The following is a 21,383-nucleotide window of genomic DNA, read 5'->3' as shown; positions in this document are numbered from 1 at the left end:
AAAAGGGCTCATTGGATTCCACACTTTCTCCTTTTTCTATTGTGGATCACGGATTTGTATTTTAAACTACCTCGGATACTATATCCTCTTGAAAATGAGAGTCGAGAACGCGAAATGGACATTCACAGTGACTTTTATCTCTACGACAATACATCAGTGAAGCACTTTAGCTACGGAGCTAACGTGATAGCATCGTGCTTAAATGCAGATAGAAACAAAATAAATAAGCCCCTGACTGGAAGGATAGACAGAAGATCAACAATACTACTATCAGGAGACACCGAACCAAACACTGGACCTGTAACTACACGGTCAATGCTGTGCCGCCTGTCGAAGCCTAGCAATGCTGTTGCTAACGACGCCATTGAAGCTAACTTAGCTACGAGACCTCGTCAGAGCTATGATAAAAACATTAGCGCTCCACCTACGCCAGCCCTCATCTGCTCAGCAACACCCGTGCTCACCTGCGTTCCAGCGACTTCACCCGATCATCGATGCGGTCGGCGGCTAGCGTCGGATAGCGCGTCTGCTATCCAACTCCAAAGTCCTCCTGGTTGTGTTGCTGCAGCCAGCCGCTAATACACCGATCCCACCTACAGCTTTCTTCTTTGCTGTCTCCATTGTTCATTAAACAAATTGCAAAAGATTCACCAACACAGATGTCCAGAATACTGTGGAATTTTGTGATGAAAACAGAGCTGTTTGTATTGTGATACAATGTGTCCGAATACTTCCGTTTCAACCATTGACGTCACACGCAAACGTCATCATACATAGACGTTTTCAACTGGAAGTTCCCCGGGAAATTTTAAATTGCACTTTATAAGTTAACCCGGCCGTATTGGCATGTATTGCAATGTTAAGATTTCATCATTGATATATAAACTATCAGACTGCGTGGTCGGTAGTAGTGGGTTTCAGTAGGCCTTTAAAGGCGGTACGTACGGTCAAGCTATCTAATGTTTAGCAGCCAAGGCTGCATACTCACGGTACCTGGTATTCAGCTGGGAATGACTAAAACAGTAAATAAACACAAGACATATATTTACTCTATTAGCCACAACACAACCAGGCTTATATTTAATATGCCACAAATGAATCCTGCATAAAAACACCTGCGTGTTTGTTATGCTAGCTCCTAGCTCCTATGCTAGCTCCTAGCTCCATAGAACACGCCAATACAATTCAAACACCTGATCAACACACACAATCACTCAGCCCAAAAGACCGTTCACCTAACCCAAGGTTCATAAAGCTTATATATTTTTAAAAAGTTACGTACATACGCAAAAAAAAGTTGCGCACATACGGTCAAGCGATCAAATGTTTAGAAGCCAAAGCTGCATACTCACAGTAGCACGTCTGCGTCTTTGTCATCCAAATCAAAGTAATCCTGGTAAGAGTCTGTGTTGTCCCAGTTCTCTACAGGCGTCTGTGTATCGAAGTCAAAAGTCCTCCTGGTTAGAGTCTCTGTTATCCGAGTTTCTTCCATCTTGACTGCATCTTTCGGGAATGTAAACAAAGAAGCGCCGGCTGTGTACTGTTGTTGCTGACTACGTTCGAAAAATACGTCCATTTCGCACCGACAACTTTCTTCTTTGCTTGCTCAGCTTCCTTCTCCATAATGCAATGAACATGATTGCAACAGATTCACGAACACAGATGTCCAGAATACTGTGGAATTATGAAATGAAAACAGAGCTTTTTCGTATTGGCTTCAATGTGGAAGGCATACCCGTGTTCCCCGGTCTACGTCACGCGCATACGTCATCCGCAGAGGCGTTTCGAACCGGAAGTTTAGCGGCAAATTTAAAATGTCACTTTATAAGTTAACCCGGCCGTATTGGCATGTATTGCAATGTTAAGATTTCATCATTGATATATAAACTATCAGACTGCGTGGTCGGTAGTAGTGGGTTTCAGTAGGCCTTTAAGCTACATTATTGAACATAATCTATCTGCTACGAACAGTTAGCCAATAAGATAATCAGTTAGCCTCGCTGAAATTTGGCACTCTGTGTTAAAATCAACAAAGACAAAAACATGTTTCTTTTCCGATTCTTTGACACTCTTTCTGTCATTTGGTATTACTTGAACAATATTTCCGGGTGGGGGAAAAAAAATATATCGATGCAGAGTCACGGCGCATCATTAGCCCGATGGAGCCGCATAAATTCCAACTGACAGCAACTCTGATAGGCGAAGAAACTCATCTTAGTAAATATGATGGCTCTACCACAATGACAAGATTGTGATTTAAATTATACTGCCATCCACTAGCCTGAGTAAATTATTTTTGAATTACGACTCTGGGTGATGGCACTTAAACTCTGAAGCTAACCTCATATTGCAAGCACACAAAATAAATAAATAACAACATTGGAGATAGTGAGTATCAGTGTGTCAACCCCCAACATATACATGCTTTTTATAATTCATGATGATTTCAATGGTTGGTCCGAAGGTGACTTTATAGCATTACATGTTATTGCCTCATATATCAAATCTGAGTGGGCCTCTGTTTTTAGGCAGACTCACTAAAATAGTCTGGCTGTGACCATGTAACTGACTGCTCACCACCAACCAGTAATTACAGCAACCTGCTGGGTACGTGAAAAATAAGAAGACAGCGTCAACTAGCTGGTGACTCTCTAAAAATGTTGGAATTTGTACAAGACAGCTGATAACTGAAGGTTTACACTTGGTTTTCAACCGCAAAATATTTGGCTGTCACGTTTTGGAGCATCATTTTGTTTGGTTCAAATAATTGGTCGACATAGATATGTGACTTTTGTCTTAAAAGATAATGTAAAGGGTAAGAATGGTCATAAGGAACTACAGTTGTGGTCAAAAGTTTACATACACTTGTGAAGAACATAATATCATGTTGTTTTCATTGTCCCATTTACTCTCTGTAAAGCACCAGTTCCATTGGCAGCAAAACAGGCCCAGAGCATAATACTACCACCACCATGCTTGACGGTAGGAATGGTGTTCTTGGGATAAAAGGCCTCACCATTTCTCCTCCAAACAAATTGCTGGGTATTGTGGCTAAACAGCTCAATTTTTGTTTCATCTGACATCACATGCACAAAGATAAGACCTTCTGGAGGAAAGTTATGTGATCAGATGAAACAAGAATTGAGCTGTTTAGCCACAATACCCAGCAATTTGTTTGGAGGAGAAATGGTGAGGTCTTTTATCCCAAGAACACCATTCCTACCGTCAAGCATGGTGGTGGTAGTATTATGCTCTGGGCCTGTTTTGCTGCCAATGGAACTGGTGCTTTACAGAGAGTAAATGGGACAATGAAAAAGGAGGATTACCTCCAAATTCTTCAGGACAACCTAAAATCATCAGCCCGGAGGTTGGGTCTTGGGCGCAGTTGGGTGTTCCAACAGGACAATGATTGATTGATTGATCGAAACTTTTATTAGTAGATTGCACAGTTCAGTACATATTCCGTACAATTGACCACTAAATGGTAACACCCGAATAAGTTTTTCAACTTGTTTAAGTCGGGGTCGTGGTATTGTGACCCCAAACACACATCAAAAGTGGTAAAGGAATGGCTAAATCAGGCTAGAATTAAGGTTTTAGAACGGCCTTCCCAAAGTCCTGACTTAAACGTGTGGACAATGCTGAAGAAACAAGTCCTTGTCAGAAAACCGACACATTTAGCTGAACTGCACCAATTTTGTCAAGATGAGTGGTCAAAAACTCAACCAGAAGCTTGCCAGAAGCTTGTGGATGGCTACCAAAAGCACCTTATTGCAGTGAAACTTGCCAAGGGACATGTAACCAAATATTAACATTGCTGTATGTCAGTGACGTGCAGTCAGGGGAGGCAGGTGAGGTGGCCATCATGGAAAGAAAAAAAATGTGTAAAAGAAAAAAAATAAATGTAATTGTTATATGTATCCAGTGATTATACAATGAAGTTATTTTCCATTTAACTTCACCAGTTTTAGATCATTTTTATTCAAAATCGCTGAATTTTCACATTTGCCGTTCAAATACTGAGAAGAGACTTGCGGTGAGTCACCAGCCAGTTGAGGCACGTCACTGAGTTGAGCCTCACCATGGATTGCGCAATGACTCGGCTAACTGCTGGCCTGCTGTGCAGTGAGATCGTATTGCTATATGAACTATATTATACATTTCCATAGTTTAGTTAGCTGAGGTATATAATGTACAGTGTATTTTGTCAACAACTGTATGTGTGTAACATATTTCTTGTGCTGAGCAATCATAAAACGGCTGCAAAAGACGCACTGTGTGAGGCTCGCAGTAATCCCGCCTCCTGGTGGTAGAGGGCGGTAGTGATCCCAGATATCATTCTTGCGACTACTCGGCTGCAGAAGAAGTGACAACAAGCAGCAACAGTTAGCAGCGATCGTTTATTTTTTCTTCTTGCCTGGACTATTAACATGGAGGATTACATATCTAAAATAAAACAGTTTTCTAAACTGGACTTTCAATCGAAGCAGGAGGTAATAATTAAAGGATCATCTCCATCGAGACAGAGAGACTTTTAAAACTGAAGAAAGATAAGGAAGACTTCTATAAACAAGTTATCAATGCTTTTGTTCAAAAGGAGCTGTGCATTGACTTCATTTATAAGTAAAGGTAAGACCATAATAACGTTTTTTTTTAAATTAAATGTGCTTTTTTGTGTGCTACAGTTTGTATGTGTAAAGTAAAAGTTAAGTTAAAGTACCAATGATTGTCACACACACTAGGTGTGGTGAAATCTGTCCTCTGCATTTGACCCATCCCCTTCATCACCCCCTGGGAGGGGAGCAGTGGACAGCAGCGGCGCCGCGCCTGGGAATCATTTTTGGTTATTTAACCCCCAATTCCAACCCTTGATGCTGAGTGCCAAGCAGGGAAGAATGCTGGTATGAGCTTTTAAACATAACCCGTTAACTGCTGCCAATCAAATGGTGAATAAGATACTCTTTAGGGTTCATATGTTTGTAAATCTGACTGTGATGAAGTCAGTGCCTCACCAGCCATGAACCTCACCGCACGTCACTGGTGTTTGTATACTTTTGACCCAGTAGATTTGGTCACATTTTCAGTAGACTCATGATAAATTCATAAAAGAACCAAACTACATGAATGTTTTTTGTGACCAACAAGTATGTGCTCCAATCACTCTATCACGAAAAAATAAGATTTGTAGAAATTATTGGAAACTCAAGACTGCCATGACATTATGTTCTTTACAAGTGTATGTAAACTTTTGACCAGGTCTGTATGTGAGTTTGTATCTCCCTTTCTTTAGTAATTTTTATGCCAAGTAAGTAAGTAAATAAGTAAGTACATTTGATTAATAAAGCGCTTTATTTATAAACTATCAGACTGCGTGGTCGGTAGTAGTGGGTTTCAGTAGGCCTTTAAAGTAAAACAACAGCATACAACATCATAAAATGGATAAAGTTAAAAGTTAAGAAGTCCATTAATCAAAAGCTTTTCTGAAAAGCGAAGTCCTCAAATGTTTTTTAAAAGTCAACACAGTCAAGCTCTCGGAGGGTCTGGTGCAAGTCATTTCAGAGTCTGAGGGCCACAGCCTGTAATGCCAGGTCTCTTTGGGTTTTAAAATGAGTTGTGATCTTTCGGAGACCCTGGCCTGAAGACCGAAGGCTGTGCACTGCGCCCTAGGGGCACAACAAATCAGCTATACACTGGGGCCCCACCATGCAACGCACGGAATGTCAGGAATAAAATCTTAAACTTTATGCGGAATTTGATTGGAAGCCAATGAAGACTGGATAGAATGGGGGTAATATGTGCTGTTCAAGTTGCACCAGTCAAAAGTCTGGCAGTCGCATTTTGTACAGTCTGAAGTCTCTTTGGAGTTGACTCGTTGAACAAGTGAAATCAGAATTACAATAGTTAATGCGAGACGAGATGAACGAGTGAATGATCTTTTTGAGATTTGATTTTGACAACACATTTCTAAATTTAGAGATATTTCTCAGGTGATAAAAACAGTTTTTGGTCAGTTGATGACAGTGACCCTCTAAAGACATTGACTGATCAAACTCAACCCCAATGTTTCTGAGGCTGGTTTTAACAGATGCACCCAGAGCACCAAGGGAGTTTTTGATCTTTAGGGAGCTTTTCGAGATCTCATTTTGACAACAAATTTCTCACTTTAGAAATATTTCTCAGGTGATAAAACAGTTTTTGGTCAGTTCATGACAGTGTCCCTATAAAGACATTGTCTGATAAAACTCAACCCCAATGTTTCTGAGACTGGTTTTAACAGTAGCACCCAAAGCACCAGGGGAGTTCTTGATCTGGGGGATCTTAAAATGAGTTTTTGTGATCTTTCGGAGACCCTGGCCTGAAGACCGAAGGCTGTGCCCTGCGTCCTAGGGGCACAACAAATCAGTGATACACTGAGGGGCCCCACCATGCAACGCACGGAATGTCAGGACTAAAATCTTAAACTCTATGCAGAATTTGACTGGAAGCTAATGAAGACTGGCTATAATGGGGGTAATATGGGCTGTTCTAGGTGCATCGGTCAAAAGTCTGGAAATTACATTTTGTACAGTCTGAAGTCTCTTTAGAGTTGACTTGTTGAACAAGTGAAATTTAGAATTTTAATAGTCAATGCGAGACGAAATGAACATGTAAATGATCTTTTCGAGATCTGATTTTAACAACAAATTTCTCACTTTAGAGATATTTCTCAGGTGATTAAAACCGTTTGGTCAGTTGATGACAGTGACCCTCTAAAGACATTGACTGATCAAACTCAACCCAAATGTTTCTGAGGCTGGTTTTAACAGATGCACCCAAAGCACCAAGGGAGTTCTTTATCAGGGGGATCTTAAAATTAGTTTTTGTGATGTTTCGGAGACCCTGGCCTGAAGACCGAAGGCTTTGCCCTGCGCCCTAGGGGCACAACAAATCAGCAATACACTGAGGGGCCTCACCATGCAACACAGAGAATGTCGGCACTAAAATCTTAAACTCTATGCGGAATTTGACTGGAAGCTAATGAAGACTGGCTATAATGGGGGTAATATGGGCTGTTCTAGGTGCATCGGTTAAAAGTCTGGCAATCACATTTTGTACAGTCTGAAGTCTCTTTAGAGTTGACTTGTTGAACAAGTGAAATCAGAATTTCAATAGTCAATGCGAGACGAAATGAACAAGTGAATGAACTTTTTGAGATCTGATTTTGACAACAAATTTCTCACTTTACAGATACACCCAGAGCACCAAGGGAGTTGTTGATCTTTGTTAGGGAGCAATGATCAGAGTTTCCGTTTTGTTAGAATTTATCTGTAAGAAAAAACAACCAGTTTTTGATACAGGATACACATTCCAAGAACTCAGATAAAAAGTGAAACTCTAAATCTTTGAAGGAGCAATATAGTTGAATATCATCTGCAGAGAAATGATAAGAAACATTTGAAAAACTATGGATCAACCGACACAGAGACTTCAAGTACAACAAAAATAAAACAGTCCACAGAACCGAGCACTGAGCAACTCCACATAACAGGTTGGACACATTGGACATTACATCATTAAAATCAACATTATAAGTTATTCCATTCATAATATAAGTAAACCACCTGATAACAACAACAGAAAACACCATCTCCGATTTGAGTCGATTAATCGGTTTACTATGATCCGCAGTATTAAAGGCATCTGTCAAATTGAGTAAAACCAAAACTGTGTAGTGACCAGAATCAGCGGCCATCATCACGTCACTGGAAACTTTCAGAAGAGCAGTTTTGGTGGAGTGGATTGACCTAAAGCCAGATTGATATTTATCGTAAACATCATGCTGTTCCAAAATTGTGTTTAGCTGCGTAGCTACCACTTTTTCCATGATTTTTGACATGAAGAGAAGCTTTGATACGTGCCGGTAATTCATAGGCTCCAACGGATCAGGATTAGGCTTCTCAAGAAAGGGATTTACCACAGCAGGTTGAAAAAAAAATGCTGGGGGTCGAGCTAGAACGAAGAGAAAGGTTTATCAATTATACCACCTAAAGACCGACAACATCAAAAACATTTGAGAGCAGTGGATTAGGAACAATGTCCACATGGCTCAATGTGGGTTTCATCTTGCCCACTAAAACCTGAACATCTTCTAGTAGGTTGACAGGAGTGAAAGAAGACCATGAGCACACAGGGGCTGATACACTCATACATGCCAACACTCCCGGATTTTCCGGGAGACTCCCGGAATTCAGCGCCTCTCCCGAAAACCTCCCGGAAGAAATTTTCTCCCGAAAATCTCCCGGAATTCAGCCGGAGCTGGAGGCCACGCCCCCTCCAGCTCCATGCGGACCTGAGTGGGGACAGCGGCGACAGTCTGTTTTCACGTCCGCTTTCCCACGGTATAAACAGCGTGCCTGCCCAATCACGTTATAACTGTAGAATGATCAAGGCGAGTTCTTGGTTTCTTATGTGGGTTTATTGTTAGGCAGTTTCATTAACGCCATCTACTGGATAGCCTCCGGAACACTGAAATTCAAGTATTTCTTTTATTTATATGTATAATAAAATATATATATATATATATATATATATATATATATATATATATATATATATATATATATATATATATATATATATATATATATATATATAGCTAGAATTCACTGAAAGTCAAGTATTTCATATATATATATATATATATATATATATATATATATATATATGAAATATATATGAAATACTCGAGTTGGTGAATTCTAGCTGTAAATATACTCCTCCCCTCTTAACCACGCCCCAACCACGCCCCCAAAAAATCAGAAACACAAAGAATAAATATGTGTCGCATTATGGAAAAAAATGGGAAAAGTCTCAAAAATTTAAATTTGTTCATTTTTAATCCAAAACACAAATACTAAATATGTGTGGCATTTTGGCTAAAAATAATACAAATATAAAAATATATATATTTTTTTAATTTATTTATTATTTTCTTTTTTTTAATCCAAAACAAGATTTGTTTTTGGATGAAAACAAGTCCCAAAATGTATTGGTGTAATTGTTGTATTTTTAATCTGAAACAGTAGAATTATTATTTTGTAACTTTTTCGATAAAAATTTAAAACATTGACTGATTAATTTTTTAAATCTGAAACACAAAAAATAAATATTTATCGTGTTTTGGATAAAAATGTAAAAAAGTCAAACAATTTTTTTAGAGACCGGTATTTAATTTTTGGTCCAAATCCCAAAACATAAAATCTGTGTGACGTTTTAGATAAAAATGTGAAAAGTCCCAACATTTTGTGTTGCCATGTATCACTGTCTAATGTGTAAAACACAATAATAAATATTGTTACCGCTCTTTGATACAAACTTTAAACATAAGCAAAAACAAGAACAAATCTCATATTATATTAGATAGATGGATGGATGGATGGATGGATGGATGGATGGATGGATGGATCCCACAATAAGTAAATTGTATGGTTTGCAGTGCAGGTTTTTACAGCAACAGAAGTAAATATTTTGCAACTCTTCCGATAAAATTATAAAATGTGTGAAAATGTTTTTTGTTTTTTTTCTGAAACACAAAAAAACAATACATATTTTTGCAGCTTTTTAAATAATATATTTTATTTAAATGTTCAACATTTGGGGTTATGTTTTTAAATCTGAAAAAACGTGCAATAAATGTTTGTTGTTGAGATGAAAAGTAATAAAATAGTTAGGTATTTAATTCTTAACCTGAATAACAAAAAATAATACGTTTTGTACCTTCTTAGATAAAATGCAAAAAAAGTTGATTTTTCGTTGTCCAGCATAAAAGACAAAAAATACATTAAAAAAATCAAAATCTAAAATATTTACAAAACAATAAATGCTCGGGTTGAGAAAAGTTACAGTTCACCACACATTTATAATTCAAGATTATTACTTATAGTGATGACTTGTTTATGATTGAATCGTTTCAGTATTGTTCTAGAATACCATTTGTACGAATACTTATTCTGTAAACTCCCACACAATTCAAGCTCATGTTTTAAACAACTCTTTGTTTTATGCGTGTTCATTTCTACTTCAAACTTACGGCTGCTGTCAAAACTTGTTTTTAACATCTAAGTGTGTCACAGTCAACAACAATATACAACACTGATCACGCCGTGAAACCTTTACTGGCCATCATAACAATAAAGCACATTCCGAACTTCTTCAACTTCAGCTCTTGCATCCGTACTTTGCGGCTCCATTAAAAGAAAAAAAATGAATAAATAGATCGTTAAACTGCTACGGCTAGGAAAGAGACGCTTTATTTGTTGTGTTTTCATGATGTAGATGTCTGCGTATGGTCATTAAAGTTTAAAACAAAGAGTCTTCTTTGCTCCTTTGTCCTGCATGATTCATCCAACGGGCTGCAAAACAAACACAGAATCAGGGTTTGTGTGCAGGAAGATGCAAGTTCGGCTAGCAGTAAGTAGTAGTAGTAGTAATTGTCTCCGGTTTTAATTAATTAAATAAGTGCAATACGATACTACTTATACTGCTCTTTGTCCTAACTGCTAATTACGATAGCTCCTTCTCGATAGTGGACTGTTGACGTGCTAATGGTAAATCAGAGTATCTCAACTGTGGAGAAATGAATAAACTACTTCTAATTGTAACATGAAGAGTTGTTTCTGACTACGGTTTTTCATAGTCCGATCGGCTTCGTTAAATTTTTTTAATAGTCGGCGATCAGTCGAATCTATGGCATAGAAATAAGGAAATAAACAGATTGTGATATGTAATAACAGTGAATACTATTATTACAATGTTTTTATGCATTTTATCAGTAGATTTTTTAGAAACTAAAAAATGTAAAATAAAGTTAATTGCAATAATTTCACCTCAAAATGTAGTGTGTATTACTGTAAATGGAAAAACAGTACTGCCAGAATTTTACTGTAAAATGTACATGTTTTTTTTACTGTAAATAAAAAAACTGTAATTTTACAGTCACATTTTGTAAAATGTTACACAATACAGTAACATTTTGTGCATATTACTGTAAATATAAAATTTTACAAAATACAGTAAAATTTAGTGTATATTACTGTAAATGGAAAAACAATAGTGCTGTTTTTATGGTTGAAAAAAAGGCAGCTCAGATGCCAGAATTTTACTGTAAAATGTACATGTTTTTTTTTTTTACTGTAAATAAAAAAAACTGCAATTTGACAGTAACATTTTGTAACATTTTACAAAATACAGTAACATTTTGTGAATATGACTGTAAATGGAAAAACAGTACTGCTATTTTTATGGTTAAAAAAAGGCAGCTCATTTGTGAGAATTTTACAGTAAAATGTACATGTGTTTTTATATTGAAAATAAAAAAACTGCAATTTTACAGTAAATGTTGTAATGCAGTAACATTTAGTGTATATTATTATAAATGTAAAATTTTACAAAATACAGTAACATTAAGTGTATATTACTGTAAATGGAAAAACAGTACTGCTTTTTTTATGGTTAAAAAAAGGCAGCTCAGATGCCAGAATTTTACTGTAAAATGTACATGTATTTTTTTTACTGTAAATAAAAAAACTGCAATTTTACAGTAAAATTGTGTAACATTTTTACAAAATACAGTAACATTGTGTGTATATTACTGTAAATGTAACATTATAAAAAATACAGTAAAATTTAGTGTATATTACTGTAAATGGAAAAACAGTACTGCTGTTTTTTTATGGTTAAACAAATGCAGCTCAGATGCCAGAATTTTACCGTAACATTTACATGTTTTTTTTTACTGTAAATAAAAAACCTGCAATTTTACAATAAAATGTTACAAAATACAGTACAATTTAGTGCATATTACTGTAAATGTAAAATGTTACATAATACAGTAACATTTAGTGTATATTACTGTAAATGGAAAAACGGTACTGCTGTTTTCATGGTAAAAAAACCCAGCTCATTTGCCAGAATTTTACTGTAAAATGTACATTTGTTTTTATACTGTAAATAAAAAACTGCAATTTTACAGTAAAATTTTGTAAAATTTTACAAAATACGGTAACATTTAGTGTATATTATTGTAAATGTAAAAGTTTACAAAATACAGTAACATTTAGTGTATATTACTGTAAATGGAAAAGCAGTACTGCTTTTTTATGGTTAAAAAATGTCAGCTCAGATGCCAGAATTTTACTGTAAAATGTACATGTTTTTTTTTTTTTACTGTAAATAAAAAAACGGCAATTTTACAGTAACATTTTGTATTTTCTTTACAAAATACAGTAAAATTTAGTGTATACTACTGTAGAAGGATCATTTTAAAAAATACAGTAACATTTAGTGTATATTACTGTAAATGGAAAAACAGTACTGCTGTTTTTATGGTTAAACAAAGGCAGCTCAGATGCCAGAATTTTACCGTAACATTTACATGTTTTTTTTTTTACTGTAAATAAAAAACCTGCAATTTTACAGTAAAATGCTACAAAATACATTAAAATTTAGTGCATACTACTTTAAATGTAAAATGTTACAAAATACAGTACAATTTAGTGCATACTACTTTAAATGTAAAATGTTACAAAATACAGTAATATTTTGTGTAAATTACTGTAAATGGAAAAACAGTACTGCTGTTTTTATGGTTTAAAAAAAGGCAGCTCATTTGCCAGAATTTTACTGTAAAATGTACATGTGTTTTTCTACTGAAAATTTAAAAAAAAAGCAATTTTACAGTCAAATGTTGTAAAATTTTACAAAATACAGTAACATTTAGTGTATATTATTGTAAATGTAAAATTTTACAAAAAACAGTAACATTTAGTGTATATTATTGTAAATGTAAAATTTTACAAAATACAGTAACATTTAGTGTATGTTACTGTAAATGGAAAAACAGTACTGCTGTTTTTATGGTTAAAAAAAGGCAGCTCAGATGCCAGAATTTTACTGTAAAATGTACATGTTTTTTTTTTTTTACTGTAAATAAAAAAAACTGCAATTCTACAGTAACATTTTGTATTTTCTTTACAAAATACAGTAAAATTTAGTGTATAACTACTGTAAATGGAACATTTTACAAAATACAGTAAAATGTAGTGTATATTACTGTAAATGGAAAAACAGTACTGTTGTTTTTGTGGTTAAACAAATGCAGCTCAGATGCCAGAATTTTACCGTAACATTTACATGTGTTTTTTTTTTACTGTAAATAAAAAACCTGCAATTTTACAGTAAAATGTTACAAAATACAGTAAAATTTAGTGCATACTACTTTAAATGTAAAATGTTACAAAATACAGTAAAATTTAGTGTAAATTACTGTAAATGGAAAAACAGTACTGCTGTTTTTATGGTTTAAATTTGCCAGAATTTTACTGTAAAATGTACATGTGTTTTTATACTGAAAATAAAAAAACTGCAATTTTACAGTAAAATGTTGTAACATTTTACAAAATACAGTAACATTTAGTGTATATTATTGTAAATGTAAACGTTTACAAAATACAGTAACATTTAGTGTATATTATTGTAAATGTAAAAGTTTACAAAATACAGTAATATTTAGTGTATATTACTGTAAATGGAAAAACAGTACTGCTGTTTTTATGGTTAAAAAAAGGCAGCTCAGATGCCAGAATTTTACTGTAAAATGTACATGTATTTTTTTTTACAGTAAATTAAAAAACTGCAATTTTACAGTAACATTTTGTATTTTTTTTTTTTTTTTTTACAAAATTCAGTGAATTTAGTGTATATTACTGTAAATGTAACATTTTACAAAATACAGTAAAATTTAGTGTATATTAATCATAGTAGTATCGACTAGATACACTCTTGTACTGGGTGTCCTTACAGTGGATGTCAGGTGTAGATCCACCAATGGCGTTTGTTTATATTGTGACGCCGGTGAGCTACGGTGTGTAGTGAAGCATGTTTAGCTATTCCTCGTCCTGCAGGGATGATACTTGTAAGAAACTCACTTTATTTATCGCCATGGAAGTGAGGATTGGTGATTTAGAAGCAGCTAAAACACTGCCGACTGCGTCTGAACTTTAGCCGCTAGCTAGCTAGCCATGTCTTAAAGCACCTCTTCCTGAGGGCGTTTCAGTGTTATAACTTCACCTTTATCGTTAGTTTTTAGGCCAAAATGCGTCCGTTCTACATTTTCTGTCTACACACTGTGTCTGCTTGTAAGTACTCCGTGATTGTGCGCTGCCGAACATGCTCCTCTGCTCGTAAAACCAGCAATGACACGACGTGACGACGACGGGGGTGCGGGTGGCTGGCGGACCGTTACTTTCCAGAGGCGGTGTAATACCGAGGATTAATCATTAGTATCGCGGTACTAAACTAATACCGGTATACCGTACAACCCTCGTGCCTCCAGTCGGAAAACGACAAGTGTGGATCCCCAAAAATTAACCGATCTCATTTCCGACGTTTTCCTCCGAATTTAATTGACACCTGTGCTTGACCTTAATCGTCCGGCCCTTTACAGACTGTGTCGCAAAAGAAGCCAAAAAACAACTAACCCTATGTTTACTTAAAGGCCTACTGAAATGAATTTTTTTTATTTAAACGGGGATAGCAGATCTATTCTATGTGTCATACTTGATCATTTCGCGATATTGCCATATTTTTGCTGAAAGGATTTAGTATAGAACAACGACGATAAAGATTGCAACTTTTGGTATCTGATTAAAAAAAAGTCTTGCCCCTACCGGAAGTAGCGTGACGTAGTCAGTTGAACATATAAGCAAAGTTCCCAATTGTTTACAACAGTAAATAAACACAAGACATATATATACTCTATTAGCCACAACACAACCAGGCTTATATTTAATATGCCACAAATTAATCCTGCATAAAAACACCTGCGTGTTTGTTACGCTAGCTCCTAGCTCCTCTGCTGGCTCCTAGCTCCATAGAACACGCCAATACAATTCAAACACCTGATCAACACACACAATCACTCAGCCCAAAAGACAGTTTGCCTAACCCAAGGTTCATAAAGCTTATATATTTTTAAAAAGTTACGTACGTGACGCGCACATACGGTCAAGCTATCAAATGTTTAGCAGCCAAGGCTGCATACTCACGGTACCTGATATTCAGCTGGGAATGACTACAACAGTAAATAAACACAAGACATATATATACTCTATTAGCCACAACACAACCAGGCTTATATTTAATATGCCACAAATTAATCCTGCATAAAAACACCTGCGTGTTTGTTATGCTAGCTCCTAGCTCCTCTGCTAGCTCCTAGCTCCATAGAACACGCCAATACAATTCAAACACCTGATCAACACACACAATCACTCAGCCCAAAAGACCGTTCACCTAACCCAAGGTTCATAAAGCTTATATATTTTAAAAAAGTTACGTACATACGCAAAAAAAAGTTGCGCACATACGGTCAAGCGATCAAATGTTTAGAAGCCAAAGCTGCATACTCACAGTAGCACGTCCGCGTCTTTGTCATCCAAATCAAAGTAATCCTGGTAAGAGTCTGTGTTGTCCCAGTTCTCTACAGGCGTCTGTGTATCGAAGTCAAATGTCCTCCTGGTTAGAGTCTCTGTTATCCGAGTTCTTCCATCTTGACTGCATCTTCCGGGAATGTAAACAAAGAAGCGTCGGCTGTGTACTGTTGTTGCTGACTACGTTCGAAAAATACGTCCATTTCGCACCGACAACTTTCTTCTTTGCTTGCTCAGCTTCCTTCTCCATAATGCAATGAACATGATTGCAACAGATTCACGAACACAGATGTCCAGAATACTGTGGAATTATGAAATGAAAACAGAGCTTTTTCGTATTGGCTTCAATGTGGAAGGCATATCCGTGTTCCCCGGGTTACGTCACGCGCATACGGCATCCTCAGAGGCGTTTCGAACCGGAAGTTTAGCGGCAAATTTAAAATGTCACTTTATAAGTTAACCCGGCCGTATTGGCATGTGTTATAATGTTAAGATTTCATCATTGATATATAAACTATCAGACTGCGTGGTCGCTAGTAGTGGGTTTCAGTAGGCCTTTAACGTTTTGTGCGCCACCTAATACCAATTTTCTACTTGGATTTTGGTGTACGTTTCAAAACGGTGTGACCTCAGACGACATTTGGCTTTAGTCCGTTGCATTTTTAACATAACTTCAAAGCTGTCGAGGTCGAAGTCCTACTCCCGTCTCCACATTGCAATCCGACGTTTAATTTTGGAACGTCATCCTGTGCTTCCTCGCTCTCTGGCCGCCACACACACGCCTCAAAGCCTCTTTGCCGCTCTCCTGGCGAGAGCACACCACCGCCGGGTGATAAAGGGTGAGGGGGGGGGGGGCGTAGGACGGATGGAAGAGTGTATCGGTAAAAGGAGGACGGATCAGATAGAAATCGGTCAGAGGGGAGCTCGGAGGAAACGAACTATTTTCTGCATGAATCAGCGAGTCCCATCAGCTCTATCGAGAGTAAAATATACAGACGAGTTTATGATAAGGCAAACCTATTAGCATAGATTTTCCTCCCCAAATCAACGTCATATCAGATTCATTATCAGGATTATTGACCTGAACTGCTCATGCAGACATCGTGTTTTGCTAACTATGTTGGTTGGGGTCCAAGGAGGAGGAGCAGGCATCCTGCCGCTCTGCTAAAACATATTCGCGTCATAATAAACTAGGATTTTACACATAATGCAAGTACTGATTAAAATTGGACTCGATTTGATGTAGGGTAGGATTTTTTATTTTTTTATAAGAATAACAATAATAATTCAGGTTGGCACTGAACTAAACAACATTGCAACACGCTGTAAATACTCAAATGATAGCTGACATGTTTATTTTCCAGGGCTGTCAAAGTTATTGCATGTGGTTAATCACACAAAATGGTCGCATTAATCATGTATAAATGCAAATTATATGCACTTTATACCTTTTACTCATGATAAGTCAGTCCAAGACTCACATTTGACATTTTTTAACCTCATCTTTGCGTACAGTTGTTTGTCCTTACATGATTGTACATACTTCATATTTAAAAATTCTCTCTATAATGTATAGTCTTTTCACTGTTATATTGTTATTGTTATATCATATACAATGTTGAGCAGAGAGAGGAAAATGTAACTTAATATTTTCATAGAGACACAGACTCTTAAATCTTGAATAAATCACACAATTTATTTGATCACATACGCTACACAACCAAGGTCAGTAGCGTTTTTTATTATTTTTTTAATAAGGTCAGCGATCAGGTCAGTGCGTACGTGCAAACATGAGCGAGGAGATTCCCACTGGTGTGCTCTGTGACACATTTTGCTTGGAAATACACTTTAGATAAAACTTATAAAAATGAATCAATCAATAAAACTTTATTTATGTAGCACTTTTCATGCACAGGCAAGCGGCAACACAAAGTGCTTTACAGAAAAAAGAAAGAAGAGATGAAAACACACACACACACACACACACGCACACACACACACCCACACACACACACACACACACACACACACATGCACACACACACACACACACGCACATTCTTGTATTTGTTACCTTCTTGAGACCTCCAAAAAATGCCTACCTCTTTAGGACCACCCTTTCTAGACATGTAAAGATTTGTATTTACAACATTAATAATATATACATACTGTGCGAAAATTAAAAAAAGCTTATTGTGAAAGGTCACAATTTCACACAAAAAACTTAGAATTTTGGCAGAATTATAATAAAAGTCCTAATTTTACGCAATGCAAGTCAAAATTGTACAAGAAAAACTGAATATTTGAGCAATTTTATGATAAAAGTTGGAATTTTACTCAATATAAAAGTGGCAATTTTACAAGAAAAAGCTTAGAATTTGAGCAATTTTATGAAAAGAGTCGTAATTTTACTCGACAAAAGTCACAATTTCATAAGAAAACCTTACAATTTTGGCAATGTTATAATCCATCTATCCATTTTCTAAATGTCACTATTTTACAAGAACAACAAAAAAATTGGCAATATTGTGATGAAAGTCAGAATTTTATATGACAAATGTCACCATTTTGCAATAAAACGAAATAATTTTACATAAAGAAAGGTAATAATTTTACGAGAAAATATTGCAATATTACAGAAACAGAAAGAATATGAGAAATTGTTCCCAATTTTATAAGAAAAAAGTTGACACATTGTGAGAAAAAGACTGCTTTCAGTTAATTTTCTTTTTTTGTATTTTTTGTTTGTATTTGTTTTTTTATCTTCATTATTTACTTCAAGTTATTACAGTATGTCTGTATATACATATTTATTTTTATTTTTTAATACATTTTGGCCAAAGGGGGCATATTTCAATTTCTTACACACACTTGCTATTACATATGTTGGCCAGAGTGAAAGCACTTAACATTTTTACACACACTTGTTATTTCATATGTTGACCAGAGGGGGAGCACTTTTAAAACTGACACACAGTCAATTTGAAAAATCCTTCCCTTTTGGGACCACCCTAATTTTGATAGATTTCACCACCAGGGGTGCAAATGAGACATTCTCTATTAAATGCAATGGTTTTTCGTATTGGGACCATGATTTATGTCCTAACTTGTTCACACTTTCTCATATGGAAGATAATTTTCCTTGTTGATGTCTCAAGAAGGGTAGAAATAGAAGAACACACGCACACACACACACACACACACACACACACTCACACACACACACACACACACACACACACACACACACACACACACACACACACACACACACACACACACACACACGCACACACACACACACACACACACACACACACTTACAGGCAGCACTATTGACAGTAACAAAACATGGCACGGCACTGAAGATTTAGGATAAAATGCCACCTTTGAGGCATCCTAACTGGAGAATAACTAAAATTAATGACATGTAAGAAAAATATTGTGAAAGATATTATAAAATATATGCAAAAATAAAATATAAATAATACATTTATACATGTGTAAAAATATAAAATTGAGAAAATAATAGTAGTGATAATAAAAAATAAATACAATGGAAAATACAAACAATGTCCATTCAAACATCTTCCTGTATGACATTCTGATGATTGAATTGGCCTTTGTCTGTTTTTTTTTAAGTTAATTTGAATTATGCCAGCAAGTAATTGACCACGGTTAATCAACGTCTACAAGTGTTATTAATCTGATTTAAGAATTAGCAGTTTGACAGCACTAATAATTAACACATAATGCAAAGAGGATGGAGCAAAAGTTGAACATGTTATACATAGCATCACAATTTTGTAATGTTGTCAATGATTTGGAGTGCATGAGAAAGTGAAAAAGAGAACGTACTGTCGTGATCATTCATGACAGTTTGGAATTATATTTATTATTTTTCTATGCTTAGTGTTGTTTTCCATTCCGGGGTTCTTGTCTCCCCTTCCTGTGTGCTTTCATTACCTCCCTCACCAGTCTCTGATAGCCAATCATTGCTTCCTATGCCTCCCCTGTTCTGCTTCATCATCATACGTTACCTTGACAGGTGTTTTTTTTTGTACACTCCCAAGCTGCGCACGTTTTTATGTGTACTAAATACATTACCATTGTACAAACGCCAAAACCAGTGAAGTTTGCACATTGTTGTAAATGGTAAATAAAAACAGAATACAATGATTTGCAAATCCTTTTCAACCCATATTCAATTGAATAGACTGCAAAGACAAGATACATAACATTCGAACTGGAAAACTTTTTTATTTTTTTGCAAGTATTAGCTCATTTGGAATTTGATGCCTGCAACATGTTTCCAAAAAGCTGGCACAAGTGGCAAAAAAGACTGAGAACGTTGAGGAATGCTCATCAAACACTTATTTGGAACATCCCACAGGTGAACAGGCTAATTGGGAACAGGTGGGTGCCATGATTGGGTATAAAAGCAGCTTCCATGAAATGCTCAGTCATTCACAAACAAGGATGGGGCGAGGGTCACCACTCTGTGAACAAATGCCTGAGCAAATTGTCCAACAGTTTAAAAACAACATTTCTCAACGAGCTATTGCAAGGAATTTAGGGATTTCACTATCTGCGGTCTGTAATACCATCAGAAGGTTCAGAGAATCTGGAGAAATCACTGCATGTAAGCGATTATATTACGGACCTTCAATCCCTCAGGCGGTACTGCATCAAAAACAGACATCAGTGTGTAAAGGATATCACCACATGGGCTCAGGAACACTTCAGAAAACCACTGTCAGTAACTATAGTTTGTCGCTACATCTGTAAGTGCAAGTTAAAACTCTACTATGCAAAGCAAAAGCCATTTATCAACAACACCCAGAAACGCCGCCGGCTTGGCTGGGCCCGAGCTCATCTAAGATGGACTGATACAAAGTGGAAAAGTGTTCTGTGGTCTGACGAGTCCACATTTCAAATTGTTTTTGGAAACTGTGGACGACGTGTCCTCCGGAACAAAGAATAAAAAGAACCATCCGGATTGTTCTAGGCGCAAAGTTCAAAAGCCAGCATCTGTGATGGTATGGGGGTGTATTAGTGCCCAAGACATGGGTAACTTACACATCTGTGAAGGCACCATTAATGATGAAAGGTACATACAGGTTTTGGAGCAACATATGTTGCCATCCAAGCAACGTTATCATGGACGCCCCTGCTTATTTAAGCAAGACAATACCAAGCCATTGTCTTGCCAACAGTGTGGCTTCATAGTAAAAGAGTGCCTGTAGTCCAGACCTGTCTCCCATTGAAAATGTGTGGCGCAATATGAAGCCTAAAATACCACAACGGAGACCCCCGGACTGTTGAACAACTTAAGCTGTACATCAAGCAAGAATGGGAAAGAATTCCACCTGAAAAGCTTCAAAAATTGGTCTCCTCAGTTCCCAAACATTTACAGAGTGTTGTTAAAAGGAAAGGCCATGTAACACAGTGGTAAAAATGCCCCTGTGCCAACTTGTTTGCAATGTGTTGCTGCCATTAAATTCTAAGTTAATGATTATGTGCAAAAAAAAATGTAGTTTCTCAGTTCGAACATTAAATATCTTGTCTTTGCAGTCTATTCAATTGAATATACGTTGAAAAGGATTTGCAAATCATTGTATTCTGTTTTTATTTACAAATTACACAACGTGCCAACTTCACTGGTTTTGGGTTTTGTACTTTCACGCCTTTCTCTGCATCCTGTGGTCATGTCGACAAGGCCGAGCCAGAACATAACACGCCGCTCCGGTTGACCACACGGTCATTTAAAAAGTGAAACCTCCTGAGAAGCAGCGTCCTCTAGAGTGGACATTTGTGTTTTCCATAACGCGACTGATTTTATTTCCTTTTAAGGAGCAAACTGCTCAGCGAGCATGAATATCGCTGATGAGTTCAAGTGCAACGCGCAAGAGTTTA

This window comes from Entelurus aequoreus, linkage group LG05 (assembly GCF_033978785.1).
Source record: "Entelurus aequoreus isolate RoL-2023_Sb linkage group LG05, RoL_Eaeq_v1.1, whole genome shotgun sequence".
Classification (NCBI taxonomy): Eukaryota; Metazoa; Chordata; class Actinopteri; order Syngnathiformes; family Syngnathidae; genus Entelurus; species Entelurus aequoreus.
The sequence above is the reverse complement of the archived record's forward strand: the minus strand, read 5'-3'. Positions refer to the sequence as shown.